We start from the raw sequence: 20012 nt of genomic DNA, 5'->3' as shown, positions 1-20012 counted from the left end.
TTTTTTTTTTTTTTTTTTTTTTTTTTTTTTTTTTTTTTAGGGTTGCTTCTCTATTTATTGACAATAATAATGTACATTTCACAGTCTGGTTCTAGGACATCCAGGGAGGGGTGAGTGGGGGCCCGAGTGGATCCCTGCCCCACCCGCCTGGTGTCCTGTTGTATCTCTGTGTAAGTGATGCTCGTGACATAGCTGTTTATGAAATAATTAAAGAGGTCAATGCGTACAACAGATGTAGAAAGTCTGTCAGTTCCGCCTTCATCACATTTTTTTTTTTTTTTTTTTGTGCCCAGAAGAATATAATAAAGCTCCTTTCTAATGTACTTGTGCTGGAGAACACTTGAATAAATGGACTGTTTTTGTGCAAAAAGAAAAACGGAAAAAGCACCGTAATAATGTCCTTTTGTCTTGCGTCTCCTTTCCCTGCCAGGACTGTTCACAGCCTTCTCTCCAGGGTGCTCAAGTACCTAAGCGGGGAGGTGCTAGTGTCAGACCATGCTAGGCCCAGACCATGCAGGGCCTCCCTGAAATGTGAGCATCAAATTAGTAAATGGGGGCTGTCCCCTGGGTGCAGGAAAGAGTTTGGTTGACTGGAAGCTGAAAAATAAGTCATGGTGAGACAGGGTTGCTGGGAAAGCAAATTCAGCTCTGGGCTGAGCAACACAAGTTTTAACACCAGAGCAGGGAGAGGAGCACGCCTTTCACCAGTGCCTTGGTCAGACGCGGCGGGAGGAGGATTTTTGAACCTGGATACTCTAAACAGGGTTCTGGCAGCAAGCAAGCATCCAGAGTGGTAGATGGTCTGGACTGTCAAGGGTCCCGGAACAGATTGGGGCATTTGTCCTAGAAAAAGCAAGAATCGGTAGGCCAATGTTTGTAAACACTGACAGGGTGAGCCCAAAGGGCTGGGGTCTTTCCAGGTGTTCCACAGGCAGGTGGAATGGTGGGGGGAAGCCAGTGTCAGCATAAGGGGAGGGAGGTCCCTTTCCCTGCTCCAGCCGACAATGCAAGGGCACCTTGAGGGCAGTGACAGCCACTCGGTGATACTGCCAGTTTTCCTTCAGACCCCACGTCTGAGTTCCTCTTCACCGTCTGGCCCTCCCCAGAGCTGTCTTGCAAGTGGACAGTGCCTCATGGTCTGCAGAGCCCTTCACCTAGTGTTTCCTTTGTCTGCATGACTCATTAATCAGTAGTTCTCTGTCCTCACCTATCTAAAGTGACCATCTGGCTGGGCGCAGTGGCTCATGCCTGTAATCCCAGCACTTTGGGAGACTGAAGTGGGCAGATCACCTGAGGTTGGGAGTTCGAGATCAGCCTGGCCAATGTGCTGAAACCGCATCTCTACTAAGAATACAAAGATTAACCGGGTGTAGTGGTGCATGCCTGTAATCCCAGCTACTTGGGAAGTTGAGGTAGGAGAATCGCTTGAACCTGGGAGGTGGAGGTTGCAGTGAGCTCTCTTTGTGCCACTGCACTCCAGCCTGGGCAACAGAGTGAGACTGTATCAAGTAAATAAATAAATAAGACCATCTGAATAAATGCAGGAACTGGGACGATTCATACCATATCTCAACTCTAAGACCTCAAGCATCTGTGTTTCAGTTTCATCTTCTAGGTGCCTAGTAGGTCTAGCCAGTGCTTGCTTCTCTTAAAGAAGGGTTACTTGGCTGGGCATGGTGGCTCATGCCTGTAATACCAACACACTGGGAGGCCAAGGCAGGTGGATCGCTTGAGGTCAGGAGTTCGAGACCAGCCTGGCCAACATGGTGAAACCCTCTCTCTACTAAAAACACAAAAATTAGCCGGGCGTGGTGGCGTGCGCCTGTAATCCCAGCTACTTGGGAGGCCGAGGCAGGTGAATCACTTCGACCTAGGAGGTGGAGGTTGCAGTGAGCTGAGATTGTGCCACTGCACTCCAGCCTGGGTGACAGAGGGAGACTCTGTCTCAAAAAAAAAAAAAAAAAAAAAAAAAACAGAAAAGAAGGGTTACTCAAGTTACTCAAAATTTCTCTTACATTAGGTTTCGGGGAGGTTTAGGACTGTACCACTTCACTGGCAGTATTGAAAAAAATTACAAGGGGAACGTTTGAGGAAAAGAGGACAGCCCTACTAAACTATCAGGCTTTTTCCTCATGGGCATGTTTTTCTTTTTCACAAAGTTGTAACTATACATTTTAAAAAAGTACATTTTATCGTACTTTTCTTAGTATTTTTCAGCGTTGATGTAGAATTATTTTTATTTCAATAGTTGTTGGGGTACAGGTGGTTTGGTTACATGGATGAGTTCTGTAGTAGTGGAATTTTTTTTTAATGGCTTCATGGCACTTTCTTGTTGGATATTTGTTTTTATTTTATTTTTAATTTTAGCTACAAATAGAGCTTCTGTAAACATCTTTATGTTTTGGCTTTTTTCTCTCTATATTTTGTATTTTTTCCTTAAAATGGATTCCCAGAAATAAAACTTACTGGGGCAAAGTAGCTGCACATTTTGATGGGCTCCTCACACACTTGCCTGATTTCTCCGAGTGACTGGCAGACTGACGGCATCTTCAGCTCTCAGGCTCTCAGTTCAGAAAGAAGCAAACCTGGTTCTTAGTTTGACCAATTCAGAAACATGTTCATCTCAGCGGGGAAGTAAAGACCCAAGATTTTCTTTTTTTTTTTAGAATCTAGAAATTAGTAAGAAGCAAGAGGTATAATAAGCAACTTCATCTGGCCACTGAATTTTGAAAATTAGCTTACCTGAAGGAATCCTGGTAGAAGATGGAACTCGGACTGAATCTTCAAGGCTTAGCTCCAAGGAGAGATGGGAGGGCTGGGAGAGGTGGATATTGGTGCCCTTTAGCTCTGGAAGCCATGCCTGATTGTCACAGTGTCATCAGAGCTGGGAGTGGGAGGTCTGGCAAGAACTTATGGGACAGAGGGAGCTACTGGAGCCATTTGGTTAATAAATACCATTCTGTGACAGGCCAAGTGCGGTGGCTCACACCTGTAATCCCAGCACTTTGGGAGACCGAGGCAAGCAGATTATCTGAGCTCAGCAGTTCGAGACCAGCCTGGGCAACAGAGAAAAAACCCGTCTCTACTAAAATTACAAAAAATTAGCCGGGCGTGGTGGTGTGTGCCTGTAATCCCAGCTATTTGGGAGGCTGAGGCATGAGAATCACTTGAACCTGGGAGTGGGAGGTTGCAGTGAACCAAGATGGCACCACTGCACTCCAGCCAGGACAACAGAGAAAAACTCTGTCTCACAAAATAAATAAGTAAATATAATAATAATAATAATGATCCTGTGACAATCCTGGGTTTAAGCAAGGTGTCATTTGGTGGCAGAGGGGTAAGGAGAGACAGGAGAAGAGTCAGGGCTGGGCTGAGTCAAGGTATTTGTGAAGTGACAGGTCCACAGCCCCTGAGACTGCCTCAGTGGGTAGCTCCAGCCCCGTGTCTGCTTGGATGTGGAGGAGATGCTGCATACCAGGCCCAGGCTTGTGGGGTCAGCGTGGTGGGTCTCGAGTGGAATGGAGGAGAGAGGGAGACAAGAGGCTGCCTGGGTGCTGGCTGGTGAGGAGGCCAAGTGTGCATATAGTAGTGTGCATATAGTAGGGCCAGAGCTGCCAGCATGGGGAGTGGATGTAATTCCGGTGTGTGTGGGTGTGGGTACAGGGCTGCTATGAGGCTAACAACAAGTTTAGTTGCAGGCGAGGGCACAAAGTCACATCCAAGGGGGACAGGGGACCCCTGAGACTGTCTTCTAGAGTCACTCCCAAAGCTCCCTTTCTCCTTGGCTCTAATACACTTTTTTTTTTTTTTTTTTTTTGAGACAGAGTTTTGCTCTTGTTACCCAGGCTAGAGTGCAATGGTGCCATCTTGGCTCACCACAACCCCCACCTCCCAGGTTCAAGCGATTCTCCTGCCTCAGCCTCCCGAGCAGCTGGGATTACAGGCATGCACCACCACACCCCGCTAATTTTGTATTTTGAGTAGAGACGGGGTTTCTCATGTTGGTCAAGCTGGTCTCAAACTCCTGACCTCAGGTGGTCTGCCAGCCTCGGCCTCCCAAAGTGCTGGGATTACAGGCGTGAGCCACCACGCCCAGCTGCTAATACACTTTAAAAGGATTTAGTCCCTCAGTGGCAATTTCCTCGTTTCACCTGCGGCCCTATGGAAGTAGGAGGAAAGCATCTGTTGCTTAGGGGACTATGGGTGGAGGCCTAGGCCTCTGAGGGATGGACAACTGACACAGAAATGTTCAGAGATAGACTCAAACCCCAGGGATCAATCCGGCCAGTGCCTAATTTTTCATCCCGAAGCCCCAGATGCCCTGATCTGTGTCCTGGTTAGAAGAAAGTCTATCAAGTTCGGGTGTGGTGGCTCACACCTGTGATCCCAGTAGTTTGGGAGGCCGAGGTGGGTGGATTACCTGAGGTGAGGGGTTTGAGACCAGCCTGGCCAACACGGTGAAGCCCCCATCTCTACTAAAAATACAAAAATTATCCAGGCGTGGTGACAGGCACCTGTAATCCCAGCTACCTGGGAGGCTGAGGCAGGAGAACTGCTTGAACCCGGGAGGCAGAGGTTGCAGTGAGCAGAGAGAGCACCACTGCACTCCAGCCTGGGTGACAGAGTGAGACTCCATCTTAAAAAAACAAAAACCAAAATTAACCGGTCATGATGGCACATGCCTGTAGACCCAGCTACTTGGGAGACTGAGGTGGGAGAATTGCTTGAACCCGGGAGGTGGTGGTTGCAGAGAGCCAAGATCGAGACACTGTACTCCAGCCTGGACAACAGAGTGAGACTCCAACTAAAAAAAAAAAAAAAGAAAGTCCGTGGTATTTGGAACCCCCGATTTGCATCCTGTGTGACCTCGGGTCTGGGTCTTCTCCTTGGCAACTTGGGTTTTGTCTTCTCTCTTCCTGCATGTGGCCTCTGGTGGCTCCACCCCCAGCAGTGGGTGTGGGGAGTTAGTTGCTATGTGCTGGGAGGCGATAGACTGCAGGGAGCAGAACCAAGGCTTTAGCCAAAGTCAGGGTGTTTCTTGGATCATGAGAAGGGATTTGGAGCCTCCAGGGAAGCTTTGGTTCTGATGGAATCACAAGGCCCCACTGCACCTAAACACAGAGGTGGGTAAAATATTTCCCCCACACCCCACTTGAACAGCCATCCCTTACCTGGCCTTGCATCAGCTGAGGTGACAGTGATAGGCAACACTTATTGGTCTCCTCAGTCCTGCTTGGCCCAGTGTGAGAACTTTGTTATCTCCCTTGTCCTTCCCCCGATAACCCACCCCTCCCTGCCTGTCTCTCCAGCCTCTCGGCAGCCTCCCCATCCAGCTCCGAATCCCACCATGCTTCTCGGACGTGGCTCCATCTGGCATCATCAGTTTCCCTGTTTCTCCCAGAGCACACAAACACGCCTCATGGCACCCATCTGTTTTATGCACGCAAGCGCTGCGCGCGTGCACAAACACACGCACACACACAGACACAAACTGGCTGTGACCACCCCCTGAAGCCCTGCCCTATTTCTCTGCTCCACTTGACTTACAATGCAAAGATTGAAAGCCCCCTCTGTATTTGGCGGCTGTGCTGTCTTCACCTCCGGCCTCTCCTCCATCCATCCCAGGGGCCTGGGACCCCCCACTCTCAGGTGAGCCTCAGGAACTGCCACCCAGGAGACTTCCCACCTCCCTGAAACCCCTTTTTCCCTAGGCTTCCTACCACGGGATCCTTTCCCCTTCCTCTTCTCCAGATGGTGGAGGGCCAAGGGCTCCAGGATCTGTTTCCACTCCCTGACTTCTGGAGGCCCAGGTTCCTATAACCAAATGTCAGTCAGCTGGGCCTCCCCGCCTGGGTGTTCAACAGGCATCTCAGATGTGACCTGTCAAAAACAGAATTTTGGTCTCCTCCCAACCTGCTCCCAATCTTCTGATCTTAAAGTAACTGGTGCTTAACTGGTGTCAAACTCTGCCTTGATCCTCTTTCTTGAACAGTCAGTCCGCCAGCTTGTTCTTTTTTTTTTTTTTTTTCTTTTGAGGCTGAGTCTTGCTCTATCACCAGACTAGAGGGCAGTGGCACGATCCCAGCTCACTGCAACCTCCACCTCCCGGGTTCAAGCAATTCTCGTGCCTCAGCCTCCCAAGTAGCTGGGATTACAAGAGTGCACCACCACACCTGGCTAATTTTTGTATTTTTAGTAAAGACGGGGATTTTCTCCCTGTTTGCCAGGCTGGTCTCGAACTCCTGACCTCAAGTGATCCTCCAGCCTCGGCCTCCCAAAGTGCTGGGATTACAGGCTTTAGCCACGGCGCCTGGCCACCACCAGCTTATTCTGACAGCACTCACCTTTCAATGTATCCCCAACTCTGCCATTTTCACCTTCTCTCTGCTGCAGCTGTAGCCCAAGTCCCCATCATCTGTCCTCTAGCTGGTCTCCTTCCCCTTCATACCACAACAGGTCTCTCTGCCTCTGTTCCTGTCCCTTCCTTTCAACACACAGAATAATCTCATTAACCCATTCGTGCCTGAGGTTGCAATTTTTTGAATTTTTGCAATCAGACCTTGATGATGACCTTGAGCAGTAGGATATAAAAAACTTCCACATGCCTAGTGTTCCAATAATGGAACACTAGGTATAAATGGATAAAATCAAACCCTTTTTTTTAGGCTGAACAAGATGGCTTACGTCTGTAATCCCAGCACTTTGGGAGGCTGAGGCAGGCAGATCACGAGGTCAGGAGATTGAGACCATCCTGGCTAACACGGTGAAACCCCGTCTCTACTAAAAATACAAAAAACTAGCCGGGCGAGGTGGCGGGTGCCTGTAGTCCCAGCTACTCGGGAAGCTGAGGCAGGAGAATGGCGTGAACCCGGGAGGCGGAGCTTGCAGTGAGCCGAGATCGCGCCGCTGCACTCCAGCCTGGGCGACAAAGTGAGACCCTGTCACAAAACAAAACAAAACAAAAAACCCTTTTTTAAAAAAACCCATGTTTTTGCTATGGCAGTGAGAATAAACTCTCCTACCCTGGCCTGCAAAGCCCCACCTTCCTCAAGCAACACTTCAGCACCCTGGCCTTCTTTCCTGCGACCACTTCAAGCTCTCCACAATCACAGGACCTTTACATGTGCTTCCGGCTCTGCCTAGAAAGCTCTCATCTCCCTCCTTTTCCTGCTTCCCATCATTCAGGTCTCGGCTCAGAGAAATCCTCCTTGACTGCTCTAGCTCAAGTAGTCTTTTTGTTTTCCCCTGAGACAGTCTCGCTCTGTCACTCAGGCTGTATTGCAATGGTGTAATCAGAGCTCACTGCAGCCTCGACCTCCTGGCTAATTAAAAAAAAACTTTTTTTTTTTTTTTTTTAGAGACAGAGGTAGGGGTCTTCCTATGTTGCCCAGGCTGGTCTTGAACTCTTGGGCTCAAGCGATCCTCCCGCCTTGGCCTCCCAAAGTGCTAGCATTACAGGCTTGAGCCACTGTGCCCAGACCTCAAGTAGACTTATACCCACTACTTTTTATTTTATGTACTATCTTCAGAGCTGTCAGCCTCTGACATCCTTATGCTTTTGCTTTCTGTTTGTTGTCTGTCTTCCCCACTAAAATAAAAGTTCTGCAAGGGCAGACTCTTCTTTGTTTCTCCAGCATCCCCAGGGCCCAGACCAGGTCTCATACAGTATAATTGTTACGTGGTAATTATAATCATTGTTACAACTACTGTGCATTGAGTGCTCAGTATGTACCAGAAATGGTTCTGTATTAACTTCACAACCCTCTGTGCCAGGTACTATTGTCTCGTTTTACAGATGGGACACGTACTCTACTCATGGTCACAGGTGCACAGAGTGGCAACACCCACATTTCAAACCCTGCCGGTTACCTGCTCCCACTTCACCTCTCACAGGTCTCGGGCTGGTCCCCTGGGGAGTGGTAGCTCCCCACTCCCTCCTCGAGGGTTTGGATATGCGGCCCCTCAGCCTTCCCCTGCCTTAGCCCTGGGTCCTTCTCCACCCACCAGCCCAGGGGGCTGGCTCCGCAGAGGGGAGGGGCAGCATAGGCAGGAGCTGGAGGCTAGGGCCAAGTCACTTTCCCCACTGGCTGTGTGACCCTGAGTGAGTCTCTTCAGCAGTTCTACCCTCTGCTTAGACGGGAGAGAAAGAATTGGGCCCTGTTTGCCTCACAGGTTGTGCTGAGGATTCAATGAAGTAGAGAATGGGGAAGGGCTTGGGACAGGGTAAGGGAGCCAAGGGCCACCTGTTTTCTCTGGAGGCTTTGACCACCCAGGAGCTTGGCCCAGTGGGTCCACTGCATTGCTCTGGAGCCCAGTCTAGGGGCTTCCAGGAGAGCCAGGCAGTGGCACAGGAAGGCTGGGCTTGGGGTAACCTCAGCTATGGTGTCCCAGACCCTCGTGCTGGTGCCAGTTCCCAAGAGAGGCCCGTCCTTGCCTCACATTTGAACCCCTCCACTTCAGTTTTCTGTTGCAGCTCGTTGTGTCTTTCGTAGCTCTTATCACAGTTGCTAATCATTTTGTTTACTTATCGTGTCTTCCTCACTACAATGAAAATCCAAGAGGGCAGAAACTGACTATGTTGTCCTCCGCTGTATCCCCAGAAGCTCACTGTTTGTTGAGTGAATCGGTAATCGCACCTGCAGAGATCTCCAGAACAGGGGCTCTCAGTGTCTCAGAAGCCTTTTTTTACTGGGCAGACCATGGTTTAGGGAGTTTTTGACAATGTCTGGGACCTCTTGAGTTAGTTCCAGCTCAGCTGCAGAAACACCTAGGTTATGTCCACAGTGTCCAAGGGCAAGGAAGGGAAGCAGCATTTGTTCTTTGTTTGGTGGTGGTGGTGTTCTTGTTTTGTTTTGTTTTGTTTTGTTTTGTTTTGTTTTGTTTTGTTTGAGATAGGGTCTCTCTCTGTTGCCCAGGCTGGAGTGCAGTGGTACAATCAGGGTTCACCACAGCCTCCACCTCCCGGGATCAGGTGATCCTCCCACTTCAGCCTCCTAAGTAGCTGGGACTACAGGTACACGTGACTCCACCTGGCTGATTTTTGTATTTTTTGTAGAGACAGGGTCCCACTATGTTGCATAGGCTGGTCTCCGACTGCTGGGTTCAAATAATCTGCCCGCCTTGGTCTCCCAAAGTGCTGGGATTCCAGGCGTGAGCCACTGTGCCCAGCCAACCTTTGTTAATGAGTGTCCACTATGTCTGAGGAATTTGCTCCTGCAGCTGCAAATGTGACTGAACTTCCTGTGAGCCCCAGCTTGTACCGAGTCCTTTACATGCATTATTTCACATAATTCTCATGCAAAGGCCTCAGGCAATTACACCCATTTTACAGATGGGAAAATTGAGGTTCATAAAGATTACATAACTTGCCAGGGAGAAGAAGGGCTGAGGTGCTGTCCAACATCCCAGCCCACCAGGCTGTTTCCACTCTCCACGCTTCCTCAAGGCAAGTATCTGCCCAAGGGGAGGGTCGCCTGGGTTCTCAGAGCAACCTCTACGTTGAAAAGAATGAATCAATAGCATAACAAAAAAAAAAAAAAAAAAAAAAAAAAAAGCTAATATAACAGGACCTTTTCCTCCTAGGCCTAAAATTATATTAACTGAACCAAATTTTAAAATAACCAAAAAAAGGAAAAAGTAAAAATTATTCATAATCCCACCTTCCTGAGATAATCACTGTTGGAATGTTTCTTTTTTCTTTTGTGTTAGATACGTATACTTTACTAACTTAAAATCACATTGTTCCCTAATACCCTGTTTTGTAATAATTACTAACATTTACTGCAACTTTGTGCCAGATATTTTTCTGTGAACATTTTATTGTGAACATTTTCCCACATCACTAAATATTCTTTGAAAACATCACTTATGTATACATTTATTTATTATTCAGAGATGGGGTCTTACTCTGTCACCCAGATAGGACTGCAGCAACATGATCATAGCTCACTGAAGCCTGGAACTCCTAGGCTCAAGTGATCCTCCCATATCTGCCTCCCAAGTAGCTGGGACTACAGGGGTGCCACACGCCTAGCTAATTTTTTTGTTTTTGTTTTTGTAGAGATGGTGTTTCACCATGTTACCTATGCTGGTCCCAGAAAACACCATTTTTTTTTTTGAGTGGGAATCTCACTCTTGTTGCCCGGGGTGGAGTGCAATGGCTCGATCTTGGCTCGCTGCAACCTCCGCCTCCTGGGTTCAAGCAATTCTCCTACCTCAGCCTCCTGAGCAGCTGGGATTACAGGTGCCAGCCACCACACCCAACTAATTTTTGTATTTTTAGTAGAGATGGAGTTTCACCATATTAGCCAGACTGGTCTCGAACTCCTGACCTCAAGTGATCCTCTTGCCTTGGCTTCCCAAAGTACTAGGATTACAGGCGTGAGCCACCATGTCCAGCCGAAAACACCATTTTTTAATGACTGCATACTACTTCATCCAGAAATATTCCATGATTTATTTAATCCATTTCCTTATCCTGGACATTTCCAGTATTACCCTGTCCTTGGAAAGTGCTATTATTATTATTATTATTATTATTATTTTCTATTTATTATTTATTTGCTTATTTAGAAACAGGGTACCTCTCTGTCGCCCAGGCTGGAGTGCACTGGCGCGTTCTCGGCTCACTGCAGTTTCCACTTCCCATGCTCAGGCGATCCTCCAGCCTAAGCCACCTTAGTAGCTGGGACCACAGATGCGCGTCACCACGCCCGGGTAATTTAAAAAAATAAAAATATAGGCCGGGCATGGTGGCTCACGCCTATAATCCCATCACTTTGGGAGGCCGAGGCGGGCGGATCACTTGAGGTCGGGGGTTCGAGACCATCCTGACCAACATGGAGAAACCCCCGTCTCTACTAAAAATACATAATTAGATGGGCATTGTGGCGCATGCCTGTAATCCTAGCTACTCAGGAGGCTGAGGCAGGAGAGTCGCTTGAACCTGGGAAGCGGACGTTGCGGTGAGCCGAGATCGCGCCATTGCACTGAAGCCTGGGCAACAAGATTGAAACTCCGTCTCAAAACATAAAAAATAAAAATAAATAAAAACAAAAAATATTTTAAGAGATGGAGGGCTCCACATGTTGGTCAGGCTGGTCTCGAACTCCCGGGCTCACTCCTGGGCTCAAGCCATCCTCCCACCTCGTCCTCCAAAAGTGCTGGGATTACAGGAGGGAGCCACCGCGCCCGCCGGCGCAATTGTTACCGATGCTGCGTTGAGTGCGTGTTCCCTCTCTTATCGAAATACATTTACATATATTTTTGTAAAAAACAAAAACGACCCCGCCTGGCGGAGTTAGGAGAAAAGCAGCCGGGAGCGGAGGGTGGGAGGGTGCGGCGGGCTGGGGCTCCGCAGCGTAGCTGGGTGCGGGTCCTGAACCGGCGCAGAGGCCTTCCCACGGGGGCCGGGCACCCCGGGCTGGCGGCGGAATGGGCCTGGGGCCCGCAGGTCCCCAGCGTCCCGCCCCAAGGCATGCGCGCGCACCGCCCTTCCCGAGCCGGGTTCCCGGGGCGCGTGGCCGCGGTTTCCTCCCCAGCTGCCCGAGGGGGCTTCCGGGGGCACAGGAAGGTCCCGCCCCGTCCGGGCGGGGCCAGCGCACCGACGTGGCGCCCTCCGCGGCTCTGCTGGCCGGGGACGGCCCGGTGACCTGCACACACCCCTGCCTGCAAGCTGCGCGCGGTCGAGCCAGGCCGTTCTGCTGGGCGACCGGGCCTTATCGTTTTTTAGGATAAATGTCTCGGGCGTATTTCGGGTCGAGGGGCTCGGGTCCCTTATTAGTAAAATTTGCCCCAAGAAGGCTGAGCGCTCTTCTCCGCGCCGAGCCAGAGGGCGACTGCTGGAAGGGCTCACCTTTACCTGGAGTCCCTTGGGTGTCTCTCGGAGTTCTCAGAGGAAGAACTTTCGGATGAAGTCGCGTGTGGTGGTGGGGGTGGGCCTCGGGCGGTCGCCAGGGGCGGGAGTCTAATGATGAGGGGCCCCAGAGTGTTTGGGTGGCAACCTCCGGTAACCTTTGGCGCTAGGAAGTTTTTGTTGGTGGTGGTGTTGCTGAGCTACTGTAGTAGGAGTGTAATCAATAAGTAGTAGGAGCATAATCAATGCTGTATATGCTGGTGTTGGTGGTGGTGCTGGGTTGGGATGTATACAGGGTCATCCTGGCCCACAGCCTCCTCCCACGGTAGACTGAAGCTGCAAGGGCCTTCTATTTGTGCGTTTTTCTCCGTGTCAGTCCTCAACACTGAATCTCTAGCTTCACTGCCTCAGAGGGGCCTGGAGGATCCTCCTCTAGGTTTGCAGCCTTAAGGGGCTCTGGTAGGATCCCTCGCTGGAGGTGAAGTGGATATAAGAATAGGAGGGAGGAGTGGCAGCGGCCAGGCAGCCCAGTTTCGCGAAGGCTCGTGGCGCGCCGCGGCCCGCAGGCACCCAGCACGCGCCTTCCCCGCCGCCAGGATGCCCAAGAGGAAGGTCAGCTCCGCAGAAGGGGCCGCCAAGGAAGAGCCCAAGAGGAGATCCGCGCGGTTGTCTGCTAAACCTCCTGCAAAAGTGGAAGCGAAGCCGAAAAAGGCAGCAGCGAAGGATAAATCTTCAGACAAAAAAGTGCAAACAAAAGGGAAAAGGGGAGGAAAGGGAAAACAGGCTTAAGTGGCTAACCAAGAAACTAAAGATTTACCTGCAGAAAACCGGGAAACGAAAACTGAGGAGAGTCCAGCCTCTGATGAGGCAGGAGAGAAAGAAGCCAAATCTGATTAATACCATACACCATGTCTTACCAGTGGTCCCTGTCTCCCTTCTTGTACAATCCAGAGGAATCTTTTTATCAACTATTTTGTAAATGCAAGTTTTTTAGTAGCTCTAGAAACATTTTTAAGAAGGAGGGAATCCCACCTCATCCCATTTTTAAAGTGTAAATGCTTTTTTTAAAGAGGTGAAATCATTTGCTGGTTGTTTATTTTTTGGTACAACCAGAAAATAGTGTGGGATGTTGAATTATGGGAGGCTTTGACTGTCTCGGGTGTCAGCTTAACATTCCATAGATGGGGGGTTAGATTTTATATCCTAGAATACAAAGCATATTAAATGGCAGTATGGAGTCAGTCCTGCATTTAATGTCTTGAACATTTTATTTTACTTCTATTCTCATGTTTTTTTAGTAGAATTGTTTCCTCAAGTAAACCACTCCTTGATCATGGCGCTTCCTGTCAGAATTGTGTGCACTCTGTAACATCTTTGGTTATGGTAGTCCTGTTTTCCTAATAACTTTGTTACTGTGCTGTGAAAGATTACAGATTTGAATATGTAGTGTACATGCTATTCAGTTGTGAACTGGTGGGTCATATGTAACAGCTGACCAACATGTGAAGAAACTGGTACTTGATAACCTCTTAAGGAAAATTTGCTTCCAAATTTTAAGCTGGAAAGTCACTGGAATAACTTTAAAAAAGAATTCCAATACATGGCTTTTTAGAATTTCGTTACATATGTTAAGAATTGTGTACAAATTGAAATGTCTGTACTGATCCTCAACCAATGAAATCTCAATTATGAAAATAAAAAAAAAAAAAAGAATAGGAGGGATTGCACACCCTGCCTTGCTGCTGAGGAGGGGCGTTTCCTTCTCTTCTTGGGTAGTCTTGGCCAAGATCAAGGTCATTTTTGCCTGTGCTGGGGAGGAGGGCAGGCGGTGGGTCACCCTTTTTGAGTGTGCTCAAGGCGTTAATAGGTCCCCAGAGGAAGCAGTCCCACTCTGAGCCAAATTCCACCGTTCCCCTCCTGAATCAAGTCAGTGGCCAGCCTGAGTGGGAAGCAGAGTGGGCTGCTGTGTCCACACAGGGGGTTGGCCTCATTCCCTGCAGTTCTGAGGAGCCAGGGACACCTGTGGACCTGGGCGAAGTTCATTTGGGCTCCTTGCACCCGTTAATAATGGCGAATGAAGAGAGTCCTGGGCTCACCTGTACTTTTTTTTTTTTTTTTTTTTTTTTTTTTTTTTGAGACGGAGTCTCACTCTGTTGCCCAGGCTGGAGTGCAGTGGCCGGATCTCAGCTCACTGCAAGCTCCGCCTCCCGGGTTCACGCCATTCTCCTGCCTCAGCCTCCGGAGTAGCTGGGACTACAGACGCCCGCCTTCACGCCTGGCTAATTTTTTGTATTTTTAGTAGAGACAGGGTTTCACCGTGTTAGCCAGGATGGTCTCGATCTCCTGACCTCGTGATCCGCCTGTCTCGGCCTCCCAAAGTGCTGGGATTACAGGCTTGAGCCGCCGCGCCCGGCCCGGCTCACCTGTACTCAACTGGCTCTGTGTTTCCCCTCTTAATGGGCCAGTCACTTGACCTCTCTGAGCTGTGCATTATTCACCTGCAGTGGGTGAACATTCTGCCTTAACCAACTTTTCAAAGAGTGGCTATGAGAAGGCACATAAGGCAGTGCTTATAGAAGGCCCTGGTGGGGCCAGGCGCAGTGTAATCCAAACACTTTTGGAGGCCAAGGCACGTGGATCACTTGAGGTCAGGAGTTGGAGACCAGCCTGGCCAGCAGCTCTGCCAGTCTCTGCTAAAAATACAAAAAAATTAGCTGGGCATGGTGGCACACGACTGTAATCCCATTTACTCAGGAGGCCGAGATAGAATTGCTTGAACCTAGGAGGCAGAGGTTGCAGTGAGCCGAGATCATGCCGCTGCACTCCAGCCTGGGCGAGAGAGTGAGGTTCTGTCTAAAACAAAAAAGAAAGAAAGAAGCTGCTGGTCAGCTGAGAGCCTACTCCAGGGCCAATCTGGCCTGTCTCAGGGACTGGCCTCCCTTAGATTCTGACTGCAAGGCCAGAGACTTAGAAATGATTTCTCTCTGTCTCCCTATGTACATGTTCTTACCTAATTACTCATCACATTTGTCCACTGAATATAAAAAATTAGAAATTAAAGAAAGGCATAAAGAAGAAAATAAAAATATTGAACCACCTGGTGGTTACATGAGTATGTTATCGAAACTCAACTAATGTAGGTACAGATTATTGTATACAAAGTATAGCTAAATACAGTTTCTATTTTAAAAGTTTATTTTAAAAATCCCACCACTACTGACATTTTAGAATATTTACTTCTCAATTTTTTTTTTTTTGGTGGGGGAACGGAGTCTCCCTCTGTCGCCCAGGATGGAATGTAGTGGCACGATCTTGGCTCACTGCAACCTCCTCCTCCCAGGTTGAAGTGATTCTCCTGTCTCAGCCTCCCGAGTAGCTGGGATTACAGGCGCCTGCCACCACACCCGGCTAACTTTTTGTATTTTTAGTAGAGATGGGGGTTTCACCATGTTGGTCAGGCTGGTCTTGAACCCCTGACCTGAGATGATCTGCCTGCCTTGGCCTCCCAAAGTATTGGGATTACAGGCGTGAGCCACCGTGCCCAGCCTACTTCTTGATTTCTTATATATAGTATACATTATAGATACATGTGTAAACATATGTGTGTATATATACATATAAATATATATGTCTATAAATGTAATATATTTATATAGAAGGTAAATATATACAATGTAGATGTATATATACATGTAAATGTAGATGTATGTAAACATACATATGTAAGTCTGTGTATATATACACATATGCATACACACACAAACACATTTAGAATTTGTTTTATAAATAAAAATGGATCAAGATGTGCCGTTCTTTGTGAGCTGGGGCTTCTGTAGATGTGACTGGCTGGCATCTCCATCTTCAGGAGGCCTTACGCACTCCTCACTATGGAGTTGGGCTGGGCCTGCTGGACCCCCAGCCATGCCACAGTGCTTTTTGAACTGGAGTCGCTCGGGGTGGGGAGGCAACCTGCACCACAAAAGCAGCACCCCCTGGACTCAGCCAAGCCTCTCTGGTCAGCCCCTCAGAGGATGCTCTAGGCCTGTGGATGAGCCTGGGAAAGAAGGCAATAAGGAAGCAACTTCGAAGTGAGAACATCCAGAAACAAGCGGATGACCTGGGTGGGAGGAAGGCCTAGTTGGAGGAGGACAGTGGCATGGGTTAGGGTCATGAGAGGTGTCAGGCAGAACACAGAACCCTGTCTGGCTGATAAAAGGGGGCGTGGCAGAGCTTGGGATAGATAGGGAGGGTTAAGAGCTAGGAGGCGGAAGAGGTTTGAGGTGGGGTTGATGAGAGGAAAAGGGTCTCAAGAACTGCCATCTGGATTTCTGTGTAGTTGAAGGCCATATGCAAAGGTCTGGCTGCGTAGAATGGGCTATCTACATCCAAAGGTCAGAGAGAGGGGCCCCTCACATGCTGGATGGAGTAGTGGGAGCTGCCTTCATCTCCAGCATGAAATTGGGCTGCTGTCACCACGACAAACTTTCTGATCAGCTGGTCCTCCACCCATTGAACCCTAGCAGGGGAATCGTACTGTGTTTGTCATGGTGACATATTACGGAACCAAGTGCTTAACAGAAAGGAAATGGACTCAGAGAGCCCAGAATGATACCCAGATTGTTTGCAGAATTGAACAGACCTTAGGAACTGGAACTAATACTTGATTCTCTCTCTTCTCGCACTGTCTCTCTCTGTCTCCCTCTCCTTTCTTGCTCTCGCTTTGTCGTGCTCTCTCCAAGCCTGTGTTGTTTTTGTTTGGCTCTGCTTGGCCTCCTTTGTTAACAGTCTGACCGCAGGTGGGGGAACGTTTCCCCCTGACATCCCTGAATTTACATGCTCCTAGCTTACAGCCTCAGTGGAATTCTCCCCAGAGCCTTCTGTCGACTCCAGAGAAGAATTCTGACTGGTCCTGCTCAATCTGGCACCATCTCATTATTGCGTACTCTGATTACCCAGGCTGGAGGGCTATGGCTGAAGGACCAAGGGCAGCCTGTTTCCAGAAAGAAATGGGATGGAAAGGGGCTGGTCAGCACTAAAACAATAGCAGCTAGAGGCCATTACACATGGTTTTCAGGATAAAGTAAAAAAAATCGGCTGGGCACGGTGGCTCACTCCTATAATCCCAGCATTTTGACAGGCCGAGGCGGGCAGATCACGAGGTCAAGAGATCAAGACCATCCTGGCCAACATGGTGAAACCCCGTCTCTACTAAAAATACAAAAATTAGCTGGGTGTGGTGGCACGCACCTGTAGTCCCAGCTACTTGGGAGGCTGAGGCAGGAGAATCGCTTGAACCCGGGAGGCAGAGGTTAAAGTGAGCTGAGATCAAGTCACTGCACTCCAGCCTGGCAACAGAGTGAGATTCTGGCTTAAAAAAAAAAAAAAAAAATCAAGATAACAGAGACCCTCCATCAAAAAACATGCCATCTAGTTAGGGAGATGAACTTGAAACAACAGAGAGCAACAAACAGAAAGTGGTACTGGCTGGCTGTCCTCAGACCACTTTGAGACTACTCAGCTCTTGAAAAAATTAGAGTACAAACACTGATATCTCTACTCTGTAACTAATTGACTCACATTTTTTAAGCCACAGCAGCTGGAGGAATCAACCCTAGGAAGATGGATCCTAATTATGGTAGGAGTGCAGTGTGGCAAAGCAGAAAACGCAGACAGATTAGAGTTCAAATCCTAGCTCTCTACCAGCTGTGATAATCAACTCAACCTTTTTAAAGACTCAGCAAATAAAATGGACACAATTAGTAGCCTTCTTCCTAGGCTGTTGTGAGGATTAAGATATGCATATTAAGTGTTCAATAGAGGGTATAAACGAGTACTCAATAAATGAGATGTGGCCAGGTGCGGTGGCTCACCCCTGTAATCTCAGCACTTTGGGAGGCCCAAGCAAGTGGATCAGTTGAGCTCAGGAGTTTGAGATCAGCCTAGGCTACATGGCGAAACCCCGTCTCTACAAAAAATACAAAAATTAGCTGGGTGTTGTGGCTCGCACCTGTGGTCCCAAGCTACTTGGGAGGCTGAGGTGGGAGGATCACTTGAGCCTGGGAGGTCGAGGCTGCAGCGAGCCAAGATTGTGTCACTGCACTCCAGCCTGGGAGACAGAGTGAAACTCTGTCTCAAACAAATAAACAAAATGCAACCTTATGGTACAGTATTAAGACCTATTACTAACAATGACCCTTGCTGCTGTGGGCAGAAGCCACCCAGGTGTCGAAGCAAGAGACTGAAGGCACAAACTGTTCCAATATAATGAAATAGTTAGAATAAGAAAAGTTATACTAGAAATGGGATATAGAGATGATTATATATGGATATTATCAATCGTTAGTTTTAGTATTAATCTCTGCTTTACTATCACAACTGAGGAATAACCAGCTAGTAGAGAGTCAGGAGCTGAAGGAACATTATAAAAAGTGACCAGAAGATAAGGGTGTGAGCCCTCTGTCTGGCCGGGTGCGGCAGCTCACGCCTGTAATCCCAGCACTTCGGGAGGCGGGCGGATCATGAGGTCAGGAGATCCAGACCATCCTGGCTAACATGGTGAAACCCCGTCTTTACTAAAAATACAAAAAATTAGCCAGGCGTGGTGGCAGGCGCCTGTAGTCCCAGCTACTTGGGAGGCTGAAGCAGGAGAATGGCGTGAACCTGGGAGGCAGAGCTTGCAGTGAGCCAAGATCATGCCACTGCACTCTAGCCTGGGCAACAGAACAAGACTCTGTCTAAAAAAAAAAAAAAAAAAAAAAAAAGAGTGTGAGCCTTCTGTCATGCCCGGGTAAGGGCTGCTTGAGGACACCTTGGTCTAGCGGTAGCGCCAGTGCCTGGGAAGGTACCCGTTACTTAGCGGACCATAAAAGGGAGTTTCCCTTTCCTTGGGGGAGTTAGAGAACACTCTGCTCCACCAGCCTCTTGTGGGAGGTCGGACATCAGCCAGGCTTACCCACAGACATCCAGAGGCTTAAACGTCTCCCTGTGGTGCTGTGCTTCAGTGGTCACACTCCTTGTTCACTTTCATGTTCTGCCTATACACCTGGTTCCCCACTTAAGTCCTTAGAAGATAGCAGTAGCAGAAATAGTGAAAGTATTAAAGTCTTTGATCTCTCTGATAAGAGCGTAGAAAAAATGCTGACGCATGATGTCCTCCCTCTCTGCTTCAGCTACCACAAGGGGAAGGGCCCCCTGTCCGGCGGACACGTGACTTGCTTGACCTTATCAATTACTTGAGATGACTCACTCTCCTTACCCTGCCCCCTTGCCTTGTATACAATAAATAGCAGTGCGTCCAGACATACGGGGGCACTACCAGACTTCGCACATTGGTGGTAGTGGCCCCCAGGCCCAGCTGTCTTTCATACTCTCTCTTAGTCTTGTGTCTTATTTTTCTACAATCTCTCATCTTCGCACATGAAGAGAAAACCCACAAGGCCCTGTAGGGCTGGACCCTACATGCTGTCACAGTGAAACTGTTGGAATCCCAGCCCCAGCTCCCTCCCTCTTTACTGAGTGATCCTTGCTTCCCAGGTGTTACCCCAGATGCCTTTCCTGGGCAGAAGTAAGGAATCCCAGCGCTAAAAGGCAGATGGGCAGGATATTTTGAGGACCTACTTTGGGCTGGATCCCTGGCAGCTAGTTTGGCTGCAAGGCCCAGAAGCCCATTAAAGCTGCTGAAGTCAAGGGGGACTTAGAGTAACCATCACAGCATTTCATGGAATTCAGTTGTAGGAGGCAGGATGGGCATCAGCGTCAACATGGTTTCCCAGGTGGCTGCTCTCTCTGTCCATCCTTCCGTCGGGGACTGTGTACGCTCTGCCTCTGCCCTTCTGTTGATCGGGTTCCTTCCCTTGCCCTCAGTCACTGATTTCCACCTGGTACCCTCATGACTGACCCCAAAGATCTCATGTCCCAGCCTTCACAACCTTCCAATCCTTATGCTGGCACCGACTGACTCTGTCTCTGACTCCACACCAAGTTTCTTGGACAGAAACTGTGGTTGCCTGGCTTTGATCAGGGTCACTTGAGTTCAATGAGCTGTGGTTCATTGATGGTAGAAGTGCATTGTGGCACTGCAGCCTCGACCTCCCAGGCTCAAGTGATCCTCCCACCTCAGCCTCCCAAGCAGCTGGGACCACAGGCATGCGCCAACACG

At 48.9% G+C, this 20012-nt stretch overlaps 1 pseudogene across 1 annotated transcript; it reads left to right on the top strand.

The window, feature by feature from the left end:
- The first annotated feature begins 12358 nt into the window (after window positions 1-12358).
- LOC111554474 lies at window positions 12359-13107 on the top strand (annotated as a pseudogene). Its single transcript, XR_002735258.2, has one exon. The product of XR_002735258.2 is annotated as a non-histone chromosomal protein HMG-14 pseudogene (transcript).
- The last annotated feature ends 6905 nt before the right edge of the window (window positions 13108-20012 follow it).

Source organism: Piliocolobus tephrosceles, chromosome 15 (assembly GCF_002776525.5).
Source record: "Piliocolobus tephrosceles isolate RC106 chromosome 15, ASM277652v3, whole genome shotgun sequence".
NCBI lineage: Eukaryota > Metazoa > Chordata > Mammalia > Primates > Cercopithecidae > Piliocolobus > Piliocolobus tephrosceles.
Note: the sequence above shows the minus strand (reverse complement) of the source record. Positions and strands in the feature narration are given on the sequence as shown.